The sequence below is a fragment of the Equus quagga genome, chromosome 2 (assembly GCF_021613505.1).
Source record: "Equus quagga isolate Etosha38 chromosome 2, UCLA_HA_Equagga_1.0, whole genome shotgun sequence".
In the NCBI taxonomy this organism is placed as follows: Eukaryota; Metazoa; Chordata; class Mammalia; order Perissodactyla; family Equidae; genus Equus; species Equus quagga.
Genome location: NC_060268.1, coordinates 143,865,683 through 143,890,569, shown reverse-complemented (window position 1 = coordinate 143,890,569; position 24,887 = coordinate 143,865,683). Strand labels below are relative to the sequence as shown.

Below are 24,887 nucleotides of genomic sequence, written 5' to 3'. Positions count from 1 at the left end.
CTGCCCACTAGTCCTTGTCTTCTTTGCAGGGAAATCCAGATATGTGCAGAGTCTGAGAGAGTAGCTCTCAGTCTCCTCAACTGTAAGCCACGCCTGTCTGGCTGCTATGAGTATCACACATAGTCCCAGCTTTGGGGGCAAACATTTGTAGCTTTGAAGCTGGCTCTGACTCATCTTGACAAATGACCTTCTATATCAAAACCTCCTTGACTCTCACTTTCCTCCTGGATTCAGTGCAGTTGTTAACACCTGCCTTCCTGTATTGTGTGCAGATTAAATGTAAAGTAATGTGTGTACAATGGATGCCACTGTCGTTACTAGGTACTCAGCAAATGAATTAAATTGAGCATGTTTTTCTTGTTCTAGGTGGATTTCAAATACATTTTTCTTTAGGAACAATGTTATAAATGGGATTTGAGTATAGAATTAGAAATATTATTAACATTATACTTCAGATAAATAATGAATTAAATAGGCTTTTAAAGACTGGCCAGAGAAGCCAATGTTTACGTTTTGTCTCTAATGAAATAGAGATAGATACATTTCAGGTGCCACATAAGAGTTCATTAACTTTAGACTCTAGAAGTGAACTTTTCGAATGTAATTTATTACCAGGTCAAGGACTGCTTAGATAAGCTTTTGCTTTAGACACAAAATGGAATTTCTAATAAATAGGTGGTGATGGTTTTTGGGCAGACAGATGAGCCCTCCTTCCCACTTCTGCAAAGTAAACTCACCTTCTGGAGAACTTACGGCTCTTCCCACCAATCCAACTAGGTAGTTCTAGCGTAGATCATGGGACCTTGGCTACTGGGGTCGGTATGTGGTCCCAATCTGGACCGGCATGAGTTTTTCTTGAGAATTTTTAAAATTACAACTATAGAATAGTCCGTCTTAGTGGTAGAGCTGGGAGTTCAGTGGAAGAAGGTGGATTTTAGGAAAGGAGAATGAAGCCAACCTGGAGAAGCAGAGATGCCATCTTGTCTTGGTAGAGTTCATTTTGAGTTGATCCTAAAGCCCAGCTACACCTGTGGCTTTCCGGTTGCTGGGTTGTTTAGAGTCACTACATCCCACCCTCTTTTACCTGTGCTGCTTCAAGTGCCATCTGTTACCTACAAGTTAGGGAATGCTGTCTAATTCGTTCAATTGTTTATACTTGGAATATTTAAGAACTCAGTATCTTTGTCATGGGCAATTTTAATAAATATAATTGCACAGTAGGACATCTGATTTATGACACAGCTTTCTGAGAACAATGGTAGTATTTATTCCCATCTCATAAAAACAGAAATGTATTAGCACTAATCAAAGGATACTAGTGACTCTGTGTGTGTGTATATATGACAATGACTCTTGGCAGAGGCTTGTTCTAATACAAATATCATGTAACTTTTGACTTTAAACCATATAAACAAATGTATACTTATGATAGTTCTAGTAGTTATGAGTTGCCTTGAAAAACTGCCCTTTGCTAACATTTATGCATTTAGGAGCACTTGTAGGTGAATAGGTAGATGTTTGTGGCTATACCATGTACGCTGTGAGAGAGATTCATATTTAAGAAGAAGTTGGTAATTTGGCAAGATTGTCAGTCTTGCCAAATATGTATGTATGTGTTCCTTACTTGAAAGGGAAGCTAGGATGACTTATTGCCTCTGTTCTCTTCAGTGAGTTAGTGTCTGGGGAACTGAGATTTTATGTGACAAGACTCTTTTGTAAGCTCTACTTCCCTTTAGAAGTTATCAGATTTGCTTTCTCAGTAGTAGTGTTCTGTATTGTTGGAACATGTGAAGACAAAGAAATGCATCTGCCGCTTGGGTTCTGTTTGCCAACTGGTTTGAACAGCTAGGTTTGTTTATTCTTGATGTCAGCAGTCAAAGGGAAAGTTTTTCTTTCTCCTTTGTGGCTGTTATATAACTTAAACATCACTATATCAACAATGACTATTGATTCAGAATCTGCTAGGTCCTGGGGGATATAAGGCCTCTGAAACACAATCTCTGCCTCAGATGGACTTGTGTCATCTGGTGAGAGAGAAAAGTCAGGAATCTCAAAAAGAAAGACGTGAAGGCAAAGTTAGTTGTGAGATGAAGATATAAGGAATCAGCTCTGTAGGCTTTTGAAGGAGAGGAGAGATCCCCGGGGTTTGGGCCAGTGAGGAGGGTTCCAGGAGAAGGAAGCATTTGAGTGGGTCTGGAAGCTGATAACTAGTAAGAAGAGTGAGAAGGTCATCAGACAGAGGGCATGGTGTGGTCCCAGGGGTGGAGGTGATAATGTGCCCACTGCTTTACGGGAACAACAGGAGACCAGTTGGGTTATTTGGCAGAGGGTTTTTTTTTTTTGCTGGGAAATATTTGCCTTGAGCTAACATCTCTTGCCAGTCTTCCTCTTTTTTTTCCCTTCCCAAAGCCCCAGTACCCAGCTGTATATTCTAGTTGTAAGCCCTTCTAGTTCTTCTGTGTGAGCCTCTGCCACAGCACGGCTACTGACAGACCAGCAGTGTGGTTCCACATCTGGGCCGCTGAAGTGGATCGCACTGAACTTTAACCACTGGGCCATCAGGGCTGACTTTGGCAGAGGGTTGTTTAAGTGGAAGATAGGGGTTGGAGATGTGGAGCCCAGCTGAACATCATCGCCTTGGGTCCGTGGGCTAATTGTCACTTTTTTAAAAAACTGTAGAATAATAGTCTTTGTACTTTGCATTTTAACTTCAGGCAACAAAGACATGCTAGAAACAGTTATCCTTTTTCTATTATGAGAATGTTTTAACAAAGTTGGTAATGCTGTTCTTATTTTTGAAGCATAAGGATTATTGCAAACATCTTTTAAAGTGCTTTAAGTTATGAATTTATGAAGCTCTCCTTGCTGAACAGAGTACCTACTCTGTGGATTTGAAGCTTCACTGGATCCTAGACAATAGAAACAAACTAGATTGTCTCTCTCTTTCCTGTGTGTGCTTCCTTTCCCTTCCTCTTTCGTGTATCTCAGTGTATCTATATATGTCTGCATACACATACAACTTCATTCTTCAGACTGCAGTGTTAGGACGTTTACTGAGTTGCTCAAATACACATAGGTTTAATATAGTCTTCTCATATAAAAGAGCTGCTGTCCTTGGTGTAACAGTTCACACATTATCAGTTTGCCCAGTATAATTGATTATAATAGTTTTATAAACAGAAAATCAGTGTGCTTAAAATACATATTAATTTTCATGATTGTTTGAGGTAAGTTGTCTATAAAGCAGATGTTTTCCTTTTGATCTCTACTATGAAACTATAGTCGTTTAATTGATAGAGAAAAGGTTTATGACATGATGACATGCTAGACTTTGACATTTATCATGTGATGGTGATGATGTGTTGGGAGGACAGGGGGAAGGAGCTGGCCGCTGGAACAGCAGTTGGGAGACACCCAGCCTCACTCACCCTGACCTGAGGAGATGAATGCCTGGACCTGGAATGGAAAAATGGTACAGACATTGGAAGACACTAGGAAGTTGTCATCATACCTGTTGATAGTGAATTGTCAAGAGAGAGGGAGGGAGCTCAGATGACTCCAGAATTTAAAGTGTCTAGGACAATAAAATTACCTTTATGAAGAATATGAGAGTCAAGTGAGATTTATCAGCTTCATCATCTAGGATACAGGCCCAATTTATGCCTGTTGCTAAGGATAAATGTTAGATTATAGGCTTATCTTGTGCTTGCCCTTTTTGATCATAACTTGGTCTTTCAACTGGAAGAAGTCTTAGATATCCTCAGAGAGAGATGAAGCAGTTTACCTGGGGCAGCACAGCGGGTCACTTGCTGGCAGAGCTGGGATTAGGATGGGAGCTCTTGACTCCTGGTGTAGTGTTCTTTCTACTCTTCATGCTGGTTTGGAGATAAGAAAATAGCGTTTTAGAAAGGGTTCTTGATCTCACTTTAGATCTTATCTTTGGCTAATGAGTATTTTGAAGAAATCTTGGCCTTTAGAATGACTGCTTCTAAACAAGTATGAGGAAGGTAAACGCTGGAGATGTTCTCCAAAGCCAAAAAGGTTTAATTTATAACTTAGAAAAAAAATCTTTTTCTGTAGAAACTATCTTCCCCGAGGAGTAAACAACTTATCTCTTAACTGGTCCTCGGGACATAGCAGTTCTATAGTCTCCTGTAATTTGCCAATTCCCAACTACTTAGTTTCTTTTAGATATCCTTATTCCAAAATAATGTTTAGGGCACAGTGACCCAGACAGAGTGAATAGTTCCAAAATCACGCTTACTTTTTTAAAGTTTGTGTAATTTGACATAAATGAAATCATTCCACTTTTAAGCCTTTTTTTTTGCTTCTAATAAAATTTCTGTTACAAAATAAGAATACCAAATCTAAGAATACTAAACCAAAAGTTTCTTCAGTTTTTTCTCCATTTAAATAAAGGACTCAGAACATGCAATGACTATTTCAGTTCTAGAATTCTTTGGCTATTTTAACATTGAAAAGAAAAAAAAATTATGGGCCAGTATATCAACAATTTTGGGGTTCTGATTCAAGATTGAGAAGGACAAGACAGCATTTTTTGAGTGCCTACTCTGTGTCAGCCAAATGTTTTGTGTGTATTATTACATATCTGCTTGGCAAACTCTGTTAGTTGGGCATTTTATCCCCCTCATTGCAGATAATTAACTTGCCCAAGGTCATAATGTGTCAGAGGTCATATCTGAATCTGCTTTGATTCCAGATCCCAGGCTCTTTACATCTCGGATCTCTGCCTAACTCAAGAACTTTTACTAAGAAATAGAAATTAATGTACATCCACTGATCAAATCTCTATCATAACAAGATTAATCCTTGTTTCGTAAAAGTTTTAAAAAGGCAATCTACCATTTTCTTTAACTTGTTAAAGGCTGAAGTTAAAAAAAAAAAAAGCTGTAAAAGGCTCCTAAGCATGATATAAATCAAGAAAGGAAAGTTCCGCCTTAACTGACAGTGAACACGCTTATTGGTTAGGATTGCACGGGCTGACTCATTTCTTTTTTGCTGTGTTAGACGGCCACACCCTGCATACCAAAAAAACCTCTGCTGCCGGCCACACTGGCAGTCTCTCTGCTGGAGCCTCAGGTTGGACTAGACGTCCCCGCTCGCAGCTGCCCCCCTGAGAGGATCCGCCCGCCCTCCGGCCTGCCGGGGCTCAGGGCGCCCAGCACCGTCGTCCTCGCCCGCCGGCCGGCCGCGCAGGCAGCGGGAGAGGGGCGGCCGGGGCCGGGAGCCGGGTCGGCGCGCCGCTGACCGCCTTTGCCTCTCCACCTGCGCCCGGGCAGGCAGCGCGCACGAACTTGGCGCCCCGGGAACTTTCCCGGACACTTTGCCTCCAGGGCGGAGAGACCGTAAGTGTTGCTCCTTCTCTGATGCTGTGGTTCATTAAAGTGCTCTCTCGGGGGGCGTTGTAGCACTCCCAGACGGAGGACCTGCTTAAAAAGCAGGGAGAAACAGGCTTTCTTGCCTTGCAGTAACGCAGTCCTTGTGCCATTCCCTCCACTACGGCGAAGTCAAGGGAATCTTACTTTTCACTGGGTCTCGCTTTGTTGATGAAATGGGCAATAACTATTAACACCTGAGAACGCTGACAGTGTCGTTGCTGAAACATAGCTAGGTAGACTGCATCACCAAATGCTCGCAATTTTGTAGGGTGCTTTTGAGAGCCAAGGATCGGGGGGTGGTTGCGGTTTGGGGTTACCAAGGTTTCCTAATGGAGGGAGTTTTTAAAGGAGTGGGATTGTATTTTCAGTTTGGTTACTGAGTTTTGGGGAAGTACTCACTTTTGCAAACCCCAGTCCCTCTACCAGGACGTCCTTCAGCTAACTCCTTTGGCTAGTTGGTGAGTGAGATCTGTACTCAGTGCCAGAAGGAAGCACGTGCTCCCCATGTCTTAGAATGAGCGTGTTTACGCCACAGCCATGCTTTTTGTTTATTGTGGCCAGGTAATTGCTCGTGTGGAATTTGTGAAAATAAATACACTGAGTAGAATGCATGGCACTTCCCTTTTTGTTTTTCCTATTTGTGTTTGCTATGTGTAGTTGTCGCTTAAGTTGTACCACAGTGGGAATCGGGACATTTAAGGTCTATTCCTGTTCCACTCTTAACCCCGCTGAGTTGATTATCACTTTTAAATTTATGTAGAAATAAAGTCAGTGAGCTCCGTAAAAAAATCTGCTTTTTATGTAAGAAATTAGCAAATGAGTAGAGATTTGTATGGTGTAAGTAAATTATTTTCTTGCAAGAGCATGGGGAGGTAGGGGACAGGAGAAGCAGACTCTTGTGATTATTGCTGTCTTGCTAAGGACATACACAGTGCAACAGACACATAGCGCCATCAGAAACACTGTACAGGCTGAAGACACCCTGGTAGCATGAAGGGTGACAGGAAAATTGTAAACTGAATTATAAAATCATATTATCAAATATGAATTATGAAGTTATGAATAGTATTAAACTTCATTTATAAAGATATAGGCTGTAATGCAGTAGCCTGGTTCTGTAATAGAAAGAAAGAGTAAAGTTCTTTGCAGCTGACTTCTAAAACTGTGAGGGAAACTTCTCTAGAAATCACTTCTAAGTGGAATAATTTGTTAGAATTTTTAATTAGTTACACTTTGAACTCCTGGTGACAGTGTTTCCAAGCTTATAGGCTAATGGTTAAGCCCAGTTGCTTTAAGTTTAGCTGATTAAGCGCCTGTGTGTGAGAGGTAACAACTTGGACTCCCATTTCTATTGAGAAACAGCCCGTGATGTTGAGGAAAGCCGCCTGAAGTCCACTGGGGTAGTTGGAAAAAGCCCCCTCAGGTGGTGAGAATGGGGAGCTATTTTATTAAATCTCCACGATGTCTAAAATCTAAAGGGATAATTAAATTTGGACTTTGATTCAGGTTTCTCCTAATAGTTGTAACAGAGCCAAACACAGATGGGCCTCCTTTCATCAGGCACCATGATGCTTTGCAGCTTCTCCCTTGTTTAATTTTCACAGTAATGCTGAGAGCTAGAGGTATTATTATCTCCATCTTATCATTGAAGAAATAGTCTCCGCAAGGTTACATAATCTCCAAATTTCACAGCTAGTTAATTTCGTTTACACCAGAATTTAGCATTTAAGGTTTGTGATTTTTCCCATGTAGCTCCAATTCCTCCTAACGTAGTGTTGATTTTCTCTGTGAAATAATCCAGAGGAGGTTCTTAGTTCAAAGCAGATTTTTAAGTGATTTTTAAAGCTCCTCATCGCCCCAGTACCAAAATAGCAAAGTTCAAGGAAAATGCATTTATTCTGGAAGCTGGTGGTGTTCATATATTAACTAAGCAAGCCCTATTCTTGGTGAGCCTGTTCATACATGTGGCTGCCTCATAGTTGCTGACTTTTGGTAACTTTCTCCTATGTTTTTCTGAAGCACTTTTAGTTTTGGCTGTGCATATTCGTCCTGCTCCTCACAAAGTACAGCTCAGGCGTTCTCTAATTGTAAAACCAAGCAGCTGGTCCCTGGACCTTCGAGTGGTTGAATTCTCTGTGTACATGCACACTCGCAGTATTTTGTGTGCCATGTGAAATGTTTTTGAATTTCTGTTAGCACTTCGGTTAGTGTTCAGCCTGTTTAAGAATGGTGACATCTTGGAAGGCACACTCTGTGAGTGCTAAAACTTTTCTTGTTAGATGGAGGTGGGGAAGTCTCTGTGTGTTGGGGCAGGGACAGCCCATTCTGAGAGTGCAGCTGCTGCATCATCTGTTGGGATGTCATAGTCAAAGAGAACAATGCCACCTTCTCAGGAGACCGTGAACGACAGCTTCTATTCCAGGACCAGGGATTGCTCACACTCTCACCGCATCATTCTTAGTATTTGACACACAACACCCACCCACCTTCCCAAGCAGAGCATGGATGCTTTGACCTCCTCCTTAAACTTCTCCAAATCGTAGCTGCTTTAAGCACTTGAGTTCTTCAGGGTGTTGAAATAACATGCCAGTGTGATGATAAAACCACTTGGGGGTAATCTTGCGAAAATCATGGAGAGGAGGAAGTATGCCAGACAACTTGATTTTCAAAACTGGGAGATGGTAAATTCTGGAAACTTTAGATTCAGAGCTTATGTTCGTATCCAGCAGAATTTTGATTCACATTTTTGAAAAGATGGATGAAGATCTCTTAGAAAAAGTGATAATGACCAGTATCAAGCATCACTCATCTCCAATTGACCTCGTTTCTTTTTTGATAGTTAATGGACAGGTATATCGGCATTGCCATAGATGTGACATGTCTACTTGAGCAACACGTGTAACTGAGTGCTGTGTGTTCTTTACTCAGGATTCACAAAGGTGGGTTGGAGAGCACTACTGAGAAGTGGGTTTGTATCTTGGCATACCCAAAGAGGGATGATCAGCAGGGTGAGGCCAGACTTGAGTAAGGTGCCAGCATTATGCCTCGATGAGAGCACTTGATACAGCTGGAGGAAAAAACTCATTAGTAGAGATAGAGTATTTAGCACCAAGGAGATGATAATCCCACAGTTCTTTGAAGCTCTATAGATAGGAGTTAAGCACAGAGACTCTGGAGCCTGACCTTGGGCAAGTTATTTGAGCGCTGCGCACCTCAGTCTCTTCATTCATCAACTACAGATACCTACCTCATACAGCTGTTGAAGGATTAAATTAGGTAATCCATGCAAAGTGCTTGAAAACAGAGCCTGACAGCAAATTGTGTGTGTTAGATGTTAGTCTTTTGTTGTTGCTCCTACTTTTACTACTTGAGGCAACGTCGTGCACATTTCTGGGTTTGTGTTTAAATGTGTGTCCAGAATGGGGTAATCAGGTTTTGGAGAGGGTCTATAAACCATCTGAACAGTGGTTGAAGACAGTGGGGATGTATACCTTAGTATGAGACAGTGCTTATATACTGTAAAGTGAAATAGAGGCGCTCACATTCTGAATTCAGTACCTTTCAGACAGTCTAACAAGTGCTTTCTCTTAAGGAGCTGTGGCTTGGTATGAGAGAAATCTTCACTAAACTAGGATTTAGAAGAGATCTTTCCTGGTATCAGTACAATCTTTAACTAGTTATGTGGTCTTAGGCAGTTAGCTTAACTTGCTGGTTCTCCACAGGGTGCGATTTTACCCCTCGGGACATTTGTCAATGTCAGGACGCGTTTTTGATTGGAACAGTTGCAGTGGGAAGGTGTGCTACTGGCGTTTAGTGGGTAGAGGCCAGGGATGCTGCTAACATCCTGCAATGCATAGGACAGCCCGCACATCAAAGAATTAGCGTTTCCAAATGTCAATAATGCTGAGGCTTAATTCTTCGGTATATGTGTTTCTGTTTGTGAAATTTGAGTGCTAATCTTTGCTTTAGCAACATCACAAAGTAGCTTTAAGAGTATATTTATGAAAGGGCCTTTGAGAGTTAATATATTCTGAAATGTGCAGATATATACAGCATACACATTTTATCAGCAGCAGCACAGTAGAATATCATTTTCTCCGTTCCCTGGAGGAATATATTACAGTGGTCTGAGAGTCAGATAAGCCTCTGCTTGAATCTCAGCCCCACTGATTTCACCTGCTGTGTGATTTGGGGCTAGTTTCTTTATCTGTGAAAACTCAATCCCTATTTCATAGAGTTTGGAGGACTAAACAAGGGATGTATGTAAATCTTGTAGCATGGTTCTTAGGCACAGTAGTAAGCCATTGTTTTTGTTGTTTTGTTTTGTTTTGTTTTGTCTTTTGATGAAGATTAGCCCTGAGCTAATATCTGCTGCCAATCCTCCTCTTTTTGCTGAGGAAGATTGGCCCTGAGCTAACATCCATGCCCATCTTCCTCTACTTTATATGTGGGACGCCTGCCACAGGAAGCGGAACGTGTGCACTTAACTGCTGCACCACCGGGCTGGCCCCTGTTTTCTAACATTTGAGGGGTGGGTAATGGGATTGAGTGGTACTTATTAAAATGTAAGATTTGGACAGAGAATGAATAAAGAAATTGGATTTTTAATAGTTAAAAGATGAAAAATGAAAAGCCTTCTTGTCTTCAGAATTTAGGAGAGGTAAATGTCTTTGGAAGTGTTCCTTTGGCCTTGTAGGGAAGGGGAACCATAATATACACTAAGGTGAGAAGCATTTATTAGAAGGTTATTTATTATTATTAGAAGCATTTGTTAGAAGGGATGAGTTAGATGGAAAACAAGAGTCATCGACTTATATTAGCCTGGAACTAGCCAAGAATATAATTTGTGTTTGTAAATTGCTCCTTTACAAAAACTTCTGATGTTTGTTCTTTTTTTTTTTTTAAGATTTTATTTTTCCTTTTTCTGCCAAAGCCCCCCAGTACATAGTTGTGCATTTTTAGTTGTGGGCCCTTCCAGCTGTGGCATGCGGGATGCTGCCTCAGCTTGGCTTGATGAGCAGAGCCATGTCCACACCCAGGATTCGAACTGGCGAAACCCTGGGCCACCGAAGCAGAGCATGCAAACTTAACCAGTTGGCCACAGGGCCGGCCCCCTAATGTTTGTTCTTAAGCAGTGTAATTTGCCATATTTTTTTATCCTGCTCTTGACGTTGTGGTTTCTTAATATATTTTCCAATGCCTTAAGATGTAAGCAACACACCCAGCCAGTATACGTGCAAATGTGTCAACTTTGTAGTCTTAGTGATTTCCTGTACACTCTCAGCCTCACTGCAAAAGATAAAGCAAAGCTTTCATGTGATCACTCTTCTATCACCTCCACTCATGTATCAGCTGTGGAACTAGCAGTCTGGAGACCGTCCACCAGTCTCACTGTTTTCCTGCTGCTATGGCAACCTATAGCAGCATGTAGCATATCCATAAGGTCAGTTGAAAGTTGATGTATTTGACTTAAGAGTGTGATTTTTTTGTGATAGGGCTTGGGTGGAAAGATCCTCGAGTATGCACAAGGCTGTCTACTTTGTAAAGGCAGAACATTATGTAACTCTGTTCATCTTCCAAGAAGGTAGTGGTAAGACACGCAGCAGTCAAATGTCCCCTGGCTTGGGAAGAGGCTCTTATTCAGGTTGGAGAATAGAAGTTAGTTAGTGATTTTTTTAAAGAGAGATTGCTTTTAATTTTCTTCCTCAAGTTCCCTACTGCCTTTGAACTGAATCGTTTAAAGCTCACGTAAACATGTGACTTGAGCCCTCAGATGGAGCAAGTGTTAGGACCCCCTCCCCCCAGCCGCTTGCCCCTCTGGGCGTCTGGAAATCTTTCCTCTTGGAGCAATGGGGAGAATTCACAGCTGGCTCACACCACCCCACTGGAGCAATGGCAGCCCCAGGTGAAATGCAGCAGCCACAGCCTAAGTGGCCTGTAGAATGGGAGTGACTTGGAGATCAAAACGCACTTCTGAGAAATTTATCACACGGACCATAAGCCCTGTTAGTGCTTGGAGGCCTTCCTTAAACTAACCTTCAAGCTTACCTAACTCTCCTGATTGTACACAAGTAGGTGATGTTCCAGACCTCACAGTCTCAAGCTGCCCCTGAGTTGCTAAGTAAGCAATATTGACAAAAACTCAGTGATTCTGATGGAGAATCCTGAACTGATTACACAAAATTGCATATACTATGAGGTCAGAAGGCAAGACTTTGATATTCCAGCCAAGCTGAAAGTCAGGTTAATCATAAACTTTTTAAAAGCGATAACAGATAAATTACCATTTTAGATGGTGTCGGTGACCCCAATTCTGAAGACCTGATAGATGATTTCTCCACTTTAGGTTCATCCCCATCACGTTGATTTCTCATATGTCGATGAGACTAGAAAATTCCATGAGCTGCTGAAAGTGTTGTTGAAAGTGTTTGAAGACTGATTATGTATTTGCAAGGCTCCTGGGCATTAGCTTGGTGAAATTCTGCAGCATTTTATACCAAAATCCCAAGTTCTAGACTAGTGCTGAGTGCACAAATCTGAAGATAGATTCCTTTGTATTTCGAAACTAGAGTCTCACCAAAAGGCCTAGACACATTTTAGACTAAGAAGGAACAAAGAGATTTAAAACGTCAAAGTGGATAAGAACAATATACTTCATTACCCATGTCATAGGTCTGTTTGCTTGTATTTTTTAAAGAATTCAAGCTTGGCATTTAATGAATTCTTTAATATACTTCTTTAAATATAGGTTATAGGTGTAGTTTCCTTATTTTCTTTTAAGAGGCCCCCCCCACTTCTGTGAAAGCCCTAAAGCCTTCATTTTGCTGTGGAATTATTGACTCCTACCATAAAACTGGTATGTATCTACCGTATGTGAGGCCAACAGGGAGATCCCTTCCCCTTTGTGACGTGGAAAAAAGACTCCAAAAGAAACTATAAAACACATCTGTAATGAATGGAGTACAGCAAAGATAGACAAAGAAAGTAAAGAGGTTAGATAGCTTCTGGGACAGAATTATAACTTGGTTAAAGGTACTGACATGCTAGTCTGAAAGGGAATTTGTTTGAAGAAGGATTTAGAGGAGTGGAACTTGGAGACTGGGGTGGGAGGCTGGGTTTGAGAGGCCAGCCTGGCCTGTCTGCAGGAGAAGGAACCCTGCCCGAGTGTAGCATGCACCGGTCTCCGTAGGGATCTTAGCCTTATGATGGGGCTATGTGTGGACTTTTGAAGTCAAACTTAGGTTCCAAACTTGACCTAGAGTGTGGTCTTGCCCTAGTCACTGAATATTGTGAGCCTACCTTAACCTCACAGTGCAGTGGCAGGCCACACAGGAAGCCACAAAACGTATTTCAGTTCCGCACCCACTGTGCAGCCTTCTGATTGTAATTAGGGCTCCTCTCGAATTTTGCTTTTGGGAAACACTTGATCAGCAGATACCAGCATCCAATCTACATGATGGTTTATATTTCTCACAACATGGTATCAAATTGGCGTTTTTACTTTCATGTCACCATGAGTGTGGTTAGCATGACTTCTCTCCTGATCGTCATATTTATGACTTGCAAGATTAAGGGCCAGCCTTGGACTATGGCGAGTTCACCCAGATGATAGTACACCTCAAGGACTAGCCTGCTTCCCTGCCGTTGCTTGTCTTCACCGTGAGCGCCCTTTTCTGTGTGACTGGCAACATGAGAGTGTGATGACCATCATCGTTCTAGTATCTTTTCTTACTTTTTAGAAAATGTTGAGAGGAAAAGTGAGTGTAACTGAGTGCTTATTCATGCTGGAAATGTGGTGTTCTTTTCTGTGAGTGACTCACATAAACAGGAGTAAAGCGAACTAGAGTACATTGTTAGTTACAATTACAATGTAAAGTAACTAATTCCTACTCTGCTAGTTAGCGTATCCTATAATTCTCATTTAAATTGCACAAATTACCAGACAACTTCAGAAGTCCCCAAAGCAGTTCATAGCCAAAATTTCACAGAATTTTTCAGTGTAGTTTTGTGTTGCTGAGAGTTATATAGGTATTCTTTGGTTTGGTTCTCAGGATAATATACCCAAGTCTTTTGGACATTTGGGTTCCGGAAACTGGTATTTTTAAAGTCTGTACCTATCAGACTGTCCTTATAATGTGCTTTTCTTTTTTTTTTTTTAAAGATTGGCACCTGAGCTAACAAGTATTGCCAATCTTCTTTTTTTTTTCTGATTTTTTTTCCCCAAATCCCCCCAGTACGTAGTTGCACATTTTAGCTGTGGGTCCTTCTAGTTGTGGCATGTGGGATGCCGCCTCATTGTGGCCTGATGAGTGGTGCCTTGTCTGCGCCCAGGATCTGAACCGGTGAAACCCTGGGCCGCCGAAGCAGAGTGCGCGAACTTAACCACTCGGCCACAGGGCCACCCCTATAATATTCTTATATTCCCACTGATATACTGAAACAGTTTCCTGCAGTTAACTACTGTTGATAGTAAGTGATTTTTGTAGTGTTGAGCAATAATTTTGTAAATATCAGTCTTGAGTGGCCTGGACAAGTCACCTTCTTAAATCCTGAGCTTTTACTTCTAGGAGCAAAATTCTCAGAGAACCAGAAGCCTGATGTCATTTACTTTGATTATGTCCGCGTAAAGGTCAGAGATGTGAAATCAAGTGTTGCTAACCCAGAAACTAGTGATCACCAGTCTAGATCAAAGGGAATATGTCTTTCACAGTTTCAGCAGTGCTGGGATAGATAAAAGTATGTCTTAGGAAAACCACACAGTCCCAGTCCCCCAAGACGCCTCTTGGAAAGAGAGCAAGGAGGGGCCTGGGACTGTTCAATAGGGAATAAACAGGCAATTGTTCCCATTGGGTTGAAGAATAGGGAAAACAAAGCAAGGGTTCTGATGTTGTCTTCTTCCACAGATCATTCCTCCCTTACTGGGTCTGGACTCAACCCTACACCCCTCCTCAACGACTGTTTCCTCCAAACCTCCTCATTCTCAAGCTACCATTGTGTTCAAAGGAGTTTTATTCTCTGAGAATTTGCTAACCAAATTATCTGAATAAGTTGTGTGTCCATGTGGCGGGGGGTCAGGTAGGCTTGGAGTTGTTCTATTTTTAAACTGGGAATAGAAGGAATCAAAGGGCTAATACTTCTATAGTGCTTCTCTCTATGCCTGCTCGTTCCCCACCAAGCGCACAAAAACACCAGCAGCAGAAGTCCTTTCCCACAGTAGAGAGGACCTGATGCTAGGCCTTTGCCATCCAGTACCGTAGCCACTAGCCATATGTAGATATTTAAATTAAGTAAATAAGAATTAAATTAATATAAAATTAAATAAAATTAAAAATTCGTTTTCTTAGTCACACTAACCACATTCAAGTGTTCAGTAGCCACATGTACCTAGTAGTTACCATGTTGGGTGGAGCAGATATAGAACATTTTCATCATCTCATTTGGAGAAGATGATTCAGCCTTAAAGAAAATAGGTATTTAAGGCATTGTATCCATTTTCAAGGAATTCTTATATAAACCAAAACATTTCTAGGGCTTAACATTGGCTCTTTTAGGCCAAATGAAGGTGTATTATTGAAAATTCCATATTTCCTCAAGTTTAAACTTTGGATTCTAGCAGAGCATGGTGGCTTTTGAGAGTAGCCAGAGCGAATCAGCACACCTTTGTGCAGCCATTGTAGTGTAACTGGTTAGTCAGGGCCTAAGTGGGCAAAAAGAAGCCACTTTTATTTACAACCGAGGGAATTTAGTGAAGTTCCTTCCACAGGTGCTGATGCACCAGGGAGCCCAACAGGGCACACTGAAGAAACCGAGAGATTAGCCACAGCAGGAAGTCATTAGCAGCCACAGGCTGGAGGGACAGATGGTGGGGGCTGTAACTGGAGCTCAGGGACAGATAAGAGCTGAAGCTGTAAGATCCAGGGATGTCAGCGGAGAGGAAGGTGAGAAGTGCTTCTGGCAGCTTCTCCATTCTTTCTGCCCTCCAGTCTTCTGCCAGTGCCTCCCACTGGTTGAATCCAGCGAGTCTGCTCCCTGTGATAATGTGGAGCAGAGTCTGAGACAAGGGTTGGATCTGTGGGTCTGGTCAACAGGTCCCGGACTGACCCAGCCTGGTATCTGTTGAGCTGAGTGCTTCTTATGTATAAAGTGAACTTCTAATGTGTCCCCCTCCTTCAGGCACACAGAATCAAGCATTTCTTCATGTTATCGCTTAGCAAGTTGCCTTAAATATATTTCTCTCCTGAGATAGACTGTGAACTTCTTGGAGGCAGGGACTAGGTTATATATATCTTGGTATTCTGAGTCCCTGGCGCGTAGTGGGTGCATTTTTAGGTTTTTAACAAATTGGTGCAAAACTCACTGAAGTGCATTGTTTGGAAGATTTTTTAACAGAAAACTTTCTTCATTTTTTTTAAGAAGTATGTTTGTGGCCACCGAATTATAAAGATAGAAGTCAGTGCTTCCTAGTGGGTGGGAAGGTAAACAACCTAGGAATGTAGAATCAGGAGCAAGAAGAACGAGTGGGCGATGGGAGGGCCTGGAGATAGGGAATCAGGGTGGGAATTTTCTGGGGGAGTTCATTAGAGTCTGTTAAATAAATGTCTGGACTAGCCCAGTTCTCACGAGTGCTATCTTCTCAGAATCCCTGTGGTTTGTCATTTTGGTCAAAACTAGGGAGAAGTGGAAGGCTCTCAAAAGAACATCCACTGGCAACTAAAAATACTATACCTTGACTGTACAGAAATTGAAGATAAATCAATTTCTGGTATGCGGTCAGCCTTGAGCCATTGACTTTTTTCTCCCAATATTTCTGTAATCTCATAGAGATTTTGAATTCAGTTTAGTTTTCATATTTTCTATTCTGAGTCCACTGCCGTCCTGACTCATATGATGGTTTATGATAACAGTAAATTTGTGTCTAACTTTCACTAGGCATTCACTAAATACATGTTCACCAAATGAATGAGCAAATGATTAGGATTCATGATTTAAAGGCTGAGTTCTTTTTCATAGCATGAAATCGTTGCAGAGATCTCTGATCTAAACCTGTGCATTTCACTATCTGTATTATGTCCCAGAGAAGTATCTGTTTACTTAGAGCTGCTCACCGTGGTCAGGCTTTCTCTCCCCTTCATAGCGGCTGCGCAAGTTAGGTATTCTTACTCCTAGTTGTGATTAAACTTGCCGCTGCTTCCATTTAATGGGCCAGACATCCAAAGAAGAGTCCAACCTGGTCTTTGCCCTAGGGAGCTCAAGACCTAGCGCTTGGATCCATTTGAGTGGGATTAATCCTGTCTTTGAGGGCGCCTCTGCCAGGGGAATTTAGGGTGAAGAGGCCTTGCTGTGGAATAGGAGTGGGGCCACATGAGCCATTCTAGGCCCTGCTCAGAGCTGCCCTGAAGACTCGGAGGCCTGGAACGGCCTGGCACTTTCGGATTCCTTGAGTTACTGAGGGAGACTAGAGTGCAGAGGTGGGAAGAATGACCTCCTATAGGTATCGTGGTGCCAGGGGAAGTTTTTAAATAACATAATCCAATTTTGTTTTGTAAGCCAAGTAAACCTCCCTGGATTGTAATAATCCATGTGGCCCGTAATGCAGGAAGGCTAGGGTGTAGTCAGTGACAGTGGTTACAGGAACGAGAGGCCAGATTCCGTCTGGGAGAAGTCTGTGGAGTAGAATCAGTGGGATTTGGTGACCAGGTTTATGTGGGGGTGAGAATGGGGGAGGCCAGAATGATGACAAACCTTAACCCACGAAAGGATGCCTCTCCCTAGCGTTCTCTTCCTTCCTCCTCCCGCCCCACACCCACAAGTCCTTTTTTTCATGACATGGAATTAAACCTTAAAATTGCAGGTATCTAACTTAACCAGGAAATCCTCAAGGGACAACCAGATTTTCTCCCTGAAGTGATTTTCATCTCAGGGGGAGAACAGTATTAATACCATTGAAAAATCAGAGTGCTTCTTACTTTCTGCCCTTTGGCTGTGACTATTATTTAGAATTTTATTGTGAAAATAACTGGAAAATTAAGGAATAGTACGTAGGTTTTTTTCTCTGTCATTCTTCCTTGCTTGTGTTTGTTTTCTGAACTGACAACCTTTCCTGATCTGTGGAACTGGAGTCTGCAGCAGATTTGGGCTCCGGTGCTCCATGTGTGAGGGTGCTGGGTGTGGATAGCTAAGGCGTGTTTAAAGTCCAATAATATGTGCTCCGTACCAGATTTGTGTTTTGCCTATGCTAACTTCACTTAGTCCTCACAACATTATATTGAAAATATCATAATAATACATTATTATCATTATTTTTGAGAGGTGAGCAAACTGAGGATGAGAGAACTTAGGTAGTTTAGGGCCACACAGCTGGGAACAGAACTGGAAAAATGCAAATTCTTGCTCTTTCTTTCACTTGTGTAGTTTGGCATGGGGCCAACAGCAGGGATGCTGGTAGGTAAAGGGAGAGTATTGATCCCTGCGTTCTGGGGGCAGAAACCACACAGTGGTTTAAACAGGACAACAGTTTGAACAGGGAACAGTTTAATATTAAGAATTGTTAGTCTGGGGCTGGCCCCGTAGCTGAGTGGTTAAGTTCACGTGCTCCGCTGCAGGCGTCCCAGGGTTTCGTCAGTTCGAATCCTGGGTGCGGACATGGCACCGCTCATCAAGCCACACAGAGGCGGCATCCCATATACCACAACTAGAAGGACCCACAACTAAGAATACACAGCTATGTACCTGGGGGATTTGGGAAGAAAAAGGGGGAAAAAATCTTTAAAAAAAAAAAAAAAAAGAATTGTTAGCTATACCGAGGGGTTGGAGCAATGATGGATTGGCTAATAAGAAGTAAACAGAACTCTGTAGATAGAGAAATAATAGATAATAGAGAGCAACACCAGCCCTGGGGGTCCTAAGGAAGAGGCCACACCTCATCCCCTCCCAGAGCTGAGATCCAGATCTTGATCCAGACCTTGTTGGGAAGGACACAGCTGTGGGTCCACTGTATGGCAGAGAAATTGTTGCAGTGCCAGGCCAGTGGAACTTGCTGAAAATCCATCTTTTGGGCTTGTGAGTAAAGCCGTTCACAGAGAGATGTCTACCTGGGGCCACTCCACTACAAAACCGTTACAGGACAGGCACTGGAGAAGCTGCCCGCGCTGCAGGATCCTGCTGATGGAGCCAGACAGAGCAGAACCGGAAACACAACTCCTTCCTCCTGCAACGTCTTTCCAGCATTTTCTACTGACAAAACCTAACAATATCATGCTAACTAGCAGCTGAAAAAAAATATTGAAGAAACCCGGATCCATTTTCGCAGATCAGGCAGTAAGGGGTGAATTTGTAGCCTAGAGGCAGTAAATTGATAACTGGCGCAGGAAGGAAATAGCCCACCCTTTTTCTCAGAACCTTTATTTTTCTTTCATTCAACCAGGCAATTGCATATGATATATATATATTTAGATGATTTTAATTTTTCCCCCCAGGGGTACTTCATCGTTTCCCTCAGACTTTTAACTCTGTATAGTTTGATTACCTGTGTTATCTGTATAGTGACTCATCACTCAGGGACCATTGAGGAGTAAGTTTCTTTAATTTTCTTTTTTATTGTTTGCCTCTTAAGCCTTGGATAAAGACATGGATAATCAGGAATTGGAACCACAATTATGAAATGTCTTCCAGCTAGGTGACATTCCGGGCTTTTTGTTTATTGCCTGTGAAGACATCTGGTACAATCTAGAATTACAATTACTTAAGTGAAGTAATTCAGTTTGGGATTTTTCTCTCTTAGGCTTTATAAATATTTGCCAGAGGCTTTCATAATGTATTATAGCGTTATGCTTTTATTTGTCTGTGGTGGGTTTATTTACTTCTATTGCTATTTATTTTCTTTACTGGTTCCTTGTGAATTTGGAAGAATAGTTCTTCCAGAAGAGCTTTTTAAAGATTTTCCCTCCAGGTTGTTTTCTACATTCCATAGCTTTGAACTGCTAGATTCTTTGTGGCTTCTTGCTCCCTAACACCATGCAATGCATAATTTATCATTGTGTTTAAAACACTAGAAAGGGAGAAATACTCAGTCTTGTCCTTGAACCCAAGTTGATACTCGATCTGTCTGCGTTGCCTTCTTTTTCTCTACTTCATTTCTCATTTTGTGGTGTTTTTCTCTCTCAGAACTCTTCTAAAAAGCTTTTAACTCATTAAGTATATTTTGGGAGGTTCAGATGTTAAGGCTTATAGATTCTTTAAATTTTCTGAGTTTTTTAAAATTAGATTTTTGTTGAAAAACAGAGTGTAAACAGAGAAAAGGTAATTGCCCATATTCTTACATTCAGGTAACCTATGATAACATTGAAAATAAATAAAAACAGTGCATGTACATGGTTAACACACAAATGGTATTAAAAGGTAGAGAAAGAGAAATAAAAGCCTCCCCTTAAATGTAATTTATTATTACGTTTCTTGTGATTTCTTCCAGGAAAAAAATGTTTTTGGCACATGTCTGCATCTCTCTGCTCTTTACATTGTTTTAATAAAGGGATTAAATTACACATATTTTTCTGTAGACTTTTTTTGGTATGTACCTTTCCTACTATATTTTTAGAGAACTTTCCCATCAATGTGTACACACATCTTCCTTATTCACTTTGATATGTATAAGATTTCATGATATGGATGTATAGTAATTGATTTCACCTTTGCCTTATTTCTGAATATTTTAGTAGTTGCCAGATACCTGGTGGGGGAGGAGTTATGTTTAGCTCGTGGAATTATTGCAGTCTGCCTTTTTGTGCTTTTGTATAAACATCTCTATCTGTAGGTTAGATTCTTAATAGTGAGATTTCTAGGTTATAGGGTAAACGCATTTTAAACTTGGATAAACATTACCACTTGTATTCTAGAAAGATTGTGCAGATTGATTTTCTTTTACTAGGGTTATATCTTTTCCACACCCCTAGCAGCACCATAAATCTCCAAGCTATAATATTTTTGCCAATCTGATAAGTTGAAAATGTTATCTCTTTGTTTTCACTTGCTTATCAGTAATTACAGATTTAGGATCTTTTCATAGGTTCACTGCCCATTCGAATTTCTTTCTGTAAATTTCCTGCTCGTGTGCTTTGCTTTGTATTTACTTCTTCCTCTTTCCCCTCCTCTTCTTTCTTTTTCTTCCTTTCCTTCTCCATAGGATTCTTGTCCTTATTTTGATTTATATGAGCTCATTTTGAATTAGGGAAATTAGCCCTATTTCGTATGTATTGCAAATATTTTTCCCTATGTTGTCACCAGTCTTTTGATGTTTGTTAAAAACATTGTTTTTATTTTGGTGTAAGGGGTATAAAACATGTTCTTTTTAAAGAGAAATGAAAGAGGGGTGAGAGTTGAGAAAAGCTGACAGTACTTTCTGCTGCTTTTAAGGCTGAGTAGTTGTAGTTTGGGACCAAAAGTTATTCCCAGTGATGCTAGTATGTCTTATAGCCCAAGAAACCCCGTACCATCTTATGTACACCAAGCCTACTGTGAAGGAGTAAGAGGCAGTGGTGTCCTTTGCCTCTGTGTTTGCCTAGGCCTTCAGCAGTTTGTTGGGCCTCTTAAGAGCAGGCGAGCTTATGAACAGCCAAGTCTATAAACATCAGGATTTGGCCACCTATTGAGCTCATTCCTGGTAGCCAGAGTCACGAGTAATGTTCACTTCTGTATCCCCGGCACCTAGAACAGTACCTGAAATGAAATACAGTGTGTTGAATGAGTGGGTGGAGACCAGAAGTGCTGGAGGGAGAAGGAGCAGGAATGGAGAACTCAGTGAAGATTTACTTTGGAATGCTTTAGTCAGCTGGATGTGTGCCTGCCTGACAGACACACCCCTAGAGTCCAGAACTCTTCCATTTCCTCTCTTCGTAACCCCTGTTCACTTAGTTTCTGGACAGCTGGGGTGAGTTCTAGGATAATCATGATAAATTTTCTGGAATATGGAATGTAGAAGCGGTACACTGGTGCCAAGTGTTGTTTGGTTGAACTTCTTTGTGTCCACATAGTTATCTGTCTAGACTGGCCAGTGAAAGACAATCCTGTCTCTTGTCTTGAGTAGAGTGTTATTAAAACTATATAAAAAATCCATTAAAAAATCTCGTTTTAAAATAGTGAATAGATCAAGAATGGATTTCTCTCCAAATTTCTTCAAGGAGCAGACTTCTCCTTTGAACATTTAAATGATTCTGGTTAACAGAAATTGAGTATATAAACAGCTTGTTACTATGTAAACTATGATTCATCCTAAATCCAAGGAAATAGTTGGCTAGTTCTTTATTTAATTAAATGTCTCTAGAGAAGATTTTAAGGATTTCCTGACAATTCAAATAATCTCTATTTATATACTTATCTTATTCATATATATGGAAAGCTTCTTAATGGTCTCCTATAAGGGGCAATATTATATTTTGACATACACTCTTGCTCCCTGAAAATATGAATAAATTTTAATTTCTGGTAGGCTTATGGCCTCTTTTTTCATGCCATTTGACCTGAGATGAGACGTTTAATGGCTTTGTTTACTCTTCATAGTTTTCTGAAGGCAATTGATTCAGTTAATTTGAATTTACTGAAATAAAAGCCCACAATAGGAAAATAGATTTATTTTTGAGAAAGCTAATGCTAAGCTTTGACTTCCGTTACTGTTCACTGGGGTTCAATGCAAAAATAATTGGACACCAGAACATTAGAGAACCAGCCATTGTTTTGAATGATCATGGAGCTTATTAAGCATCCGTTTTAGTACAGATTAATGAAATAATTGATGACTGATGTCATTAATTTGTCTTCTGACCAGACAATTTTATGTAGTTTGGTAATGATAATTTTATTTTCTAAGCAATATATCAAAATAAAAGATAAATGGAGATGTTTAAAAATGTCTAGCTCTGTCAAAAAGAAAGCTCACAAATGATTTTAGCACAATAGCTTTGTACCACTTTGGTCCACCTTGCATCTTTAGCTTAAGCTTATAAATCAAGTTGACTAAATAAGGCTGACAGAAATTCATTTGTGAATTTGTCTTTGACGTTTTGTATGTAGGAGGATAAATGCATAAGATGATGAAATCTACTTTGAAAAATGTTTCTGAAAGCAAGAGTTTCTGTGATTTGTTCTACTCAGTCAGGACTGGTCTGTGGGTAAGACCTTGGTGCCTTGTTGAAAACCACTTGGCCTTGGAGAAACAAAGACAATGAAAAATAAAATGCTAGTATCAAGTGTGACCATCGTAAAAAATATATACTTCATGAAAATTTCAGGAGCTCTTGCAGGATATTTTTGGTTAAATGGTCTAAATTTTTGGTGGTGTATAGACCTTTTGGAGGAATGCTTTGCAGTTGAAATAAAAAGTGTGAACCACTTGATAATGCAGCTGGTGAGATTTACTGTGTGTGGGAAAGCAGAGACTTTGGAAATGGGCGTTTCTGCATTTGATTTTTGGTGCTGTCACTCACAGATGGACCCGAGTAAGGAATATACTCTCTCTGAGCGCCAGCTTTCCGACTTTGTAAAAGTGGTGATTAAAATCACTATGTCAAAGAGTTTTGAGAGAAAGATGAATTTGGTACATAGTAATCACTCAAATGCAAGTGTTTTTCCTTTAGGAGAGAGCTTCTAGTATTGTGCAGCTGCTAAAGTTTAAAGTGCCTCTTACAACATAAGGTGTGGGAAATGGGGCTGGGTTAAAACTTGCTGTTGTTCAGGAAAGCAGAGATTTGCTGTGTTGTTAGAAAGTGATGATTAGTGATTTTTCCCATTGCTGGCTCAACTCTCAGATAATTGACCCTGGTTTATATTGTATGTCTCAAGATGAGGCCACAAGTCCCATTGAGGTCAATTATTAGGTGTGAGTGTTTATATCGGAGTGTTTGTGTTCCAGAAGTCCTCCGCCATTGGTCTGGTCACACATGCTAATTATCACCATCATGAGGCAGTGCAGTTGCCTGGGTGGCAGCAGTGGTGGAAGTCAGTCACAGCACACGGAGCCAAGGCACTTGGGAGCTTCCCACCCAGGTACCGTCTGGCCTCCGTGAGGCCCTCAGGGAGGTTGGTTACATCACTGTTGGTCATAAAACAGGCTCCGACAGCTTTCCAGACTTTGATTAGTGCCTGATACATCCTGCTTAGATACTGGTATTGAGCATACTTGAGGTGATACAACAGTTGGTACCTGTGTTTTTATACTTCTTTCTTTTTCCCCCCCACAAAAATGAAGTTTCTGTTCGTGTTTTTTTCTTACTAATAAGATACTGGTATCCATGCTGCTGAGTGCTGAGAATACGCATTATGTGCTAGACTCTGTTCTAAGTGCCGTGTGTGTGTAATATACTCAGATAATCCTCACGGCCTGTGGAGTAGGTGCTGTGATTATCCTCCTTTACAGAGGCCAAACGCTGCAGCACAGAGTGGTTGAGTAATTTGTTCAAGATCTCACAGCAAGCAAACAGAAGGGCCAGGATTTAAATCTAGGCCATCTCTTGACCACTATGCTAACCCTCCTCTCTAATAAGAAAGTATGGACAGTTAAAAAGAACATAAAAGAATGTATAAATCCCATCTACCCAGTGACAACCATTCTTAGCTCTTTGGTGCATGTATTTCCAAATTCCTTCCTTGAATTTTGATGGAAAATCGTCACCCTCTCCCCATTTCTACTTCCAGGGGCTAAGCATTGTGCACAATTTGCTATTTATCTTCCCAAATATACATGCAAACGTGTACATACGTGAATAATCCACGCGCATTTCTCATGTGTCCCTCTATGTGCTGTATTGCTATACTGTATTGTTCTGCTACGTGCTTTTTCACGCACTATATCCTGGACATAAGTCTCCGTGTGTAGTAGGTAATCTAACCTATGTTTTCATTGACTATTTAGTATGGACTGCACTACTTTCAGAGAATGGCGGTACCATAATTTCTTTCAATGTACGACTTTTATTGATGGATGTTTAGATTGTTGCCACATTTTCCCTATGTCATTTATCATAGCTGCATATATTTTATTGTATGAAAGTACTATAATTTAAGCCTCTCTTTTGAAGTTCAGGTTATTAGAAGGCACTAGGATGAGCATTCTCAGAACTGAGGATTTGTACATCCTTACTTAGTTACTTTGCAGTCCCTATCAAAATGCTAAGTCCAAATGATCACTCTGTCACTTTTTTTTTAAAAAAAAGCAACTTTATTGAGGTGTGCTTTACATACCATAAAATTCACTTCTTTTAAGCATACAATTCAGAGATTTTTAGTAAATTTACCGAGTTATGCAACCACAGCACCGTAAACCAGAACATTTAGAACATTTCCGTCACTCCCGTAAGATCCCTCTTGCCTTTTATAGTTAATCCTCATTCCCATCCCTGGCCCTAATCTACTTTCTGTCTCTATAGATTTGCCTTTTCTGGACATTTCTTATAACCTGTCACTTTTAAGAATTTGATATCTATGGCTAATATTTCTTTTCTC

At 40.9% G+C, this 24,887-nt stretch overlaps 1 protein-coding gene across 7 annotated transcripts in view; it reads left to right on the top strand.

The window, feature by feature from the left end:
• SGMS1 (sphingomyelin synthase 1) overlaps positions 1–24,887 on the top strand; it is a 285,938-nt gene that overhangs the window by 198,074 nt on the left and 62,977 nt on the right. For 2 of the 7 annotated variants that reach the window (XM_046652233.1, XM_046652234.1), the window contains exon 1: positions 5,069–5,366. The exons of the other annotated variants lie outside the window; for them this stretch is intronic. The gene's annotated coding sequence lies outside the window, so the exon portion shown is untranslated. Of the gene's footprint in view, positions 1–5,068; positions 5,367–24,887 lie in introns of those variants that run through there. 7 annotated transcript variants of the gene reach the window in all.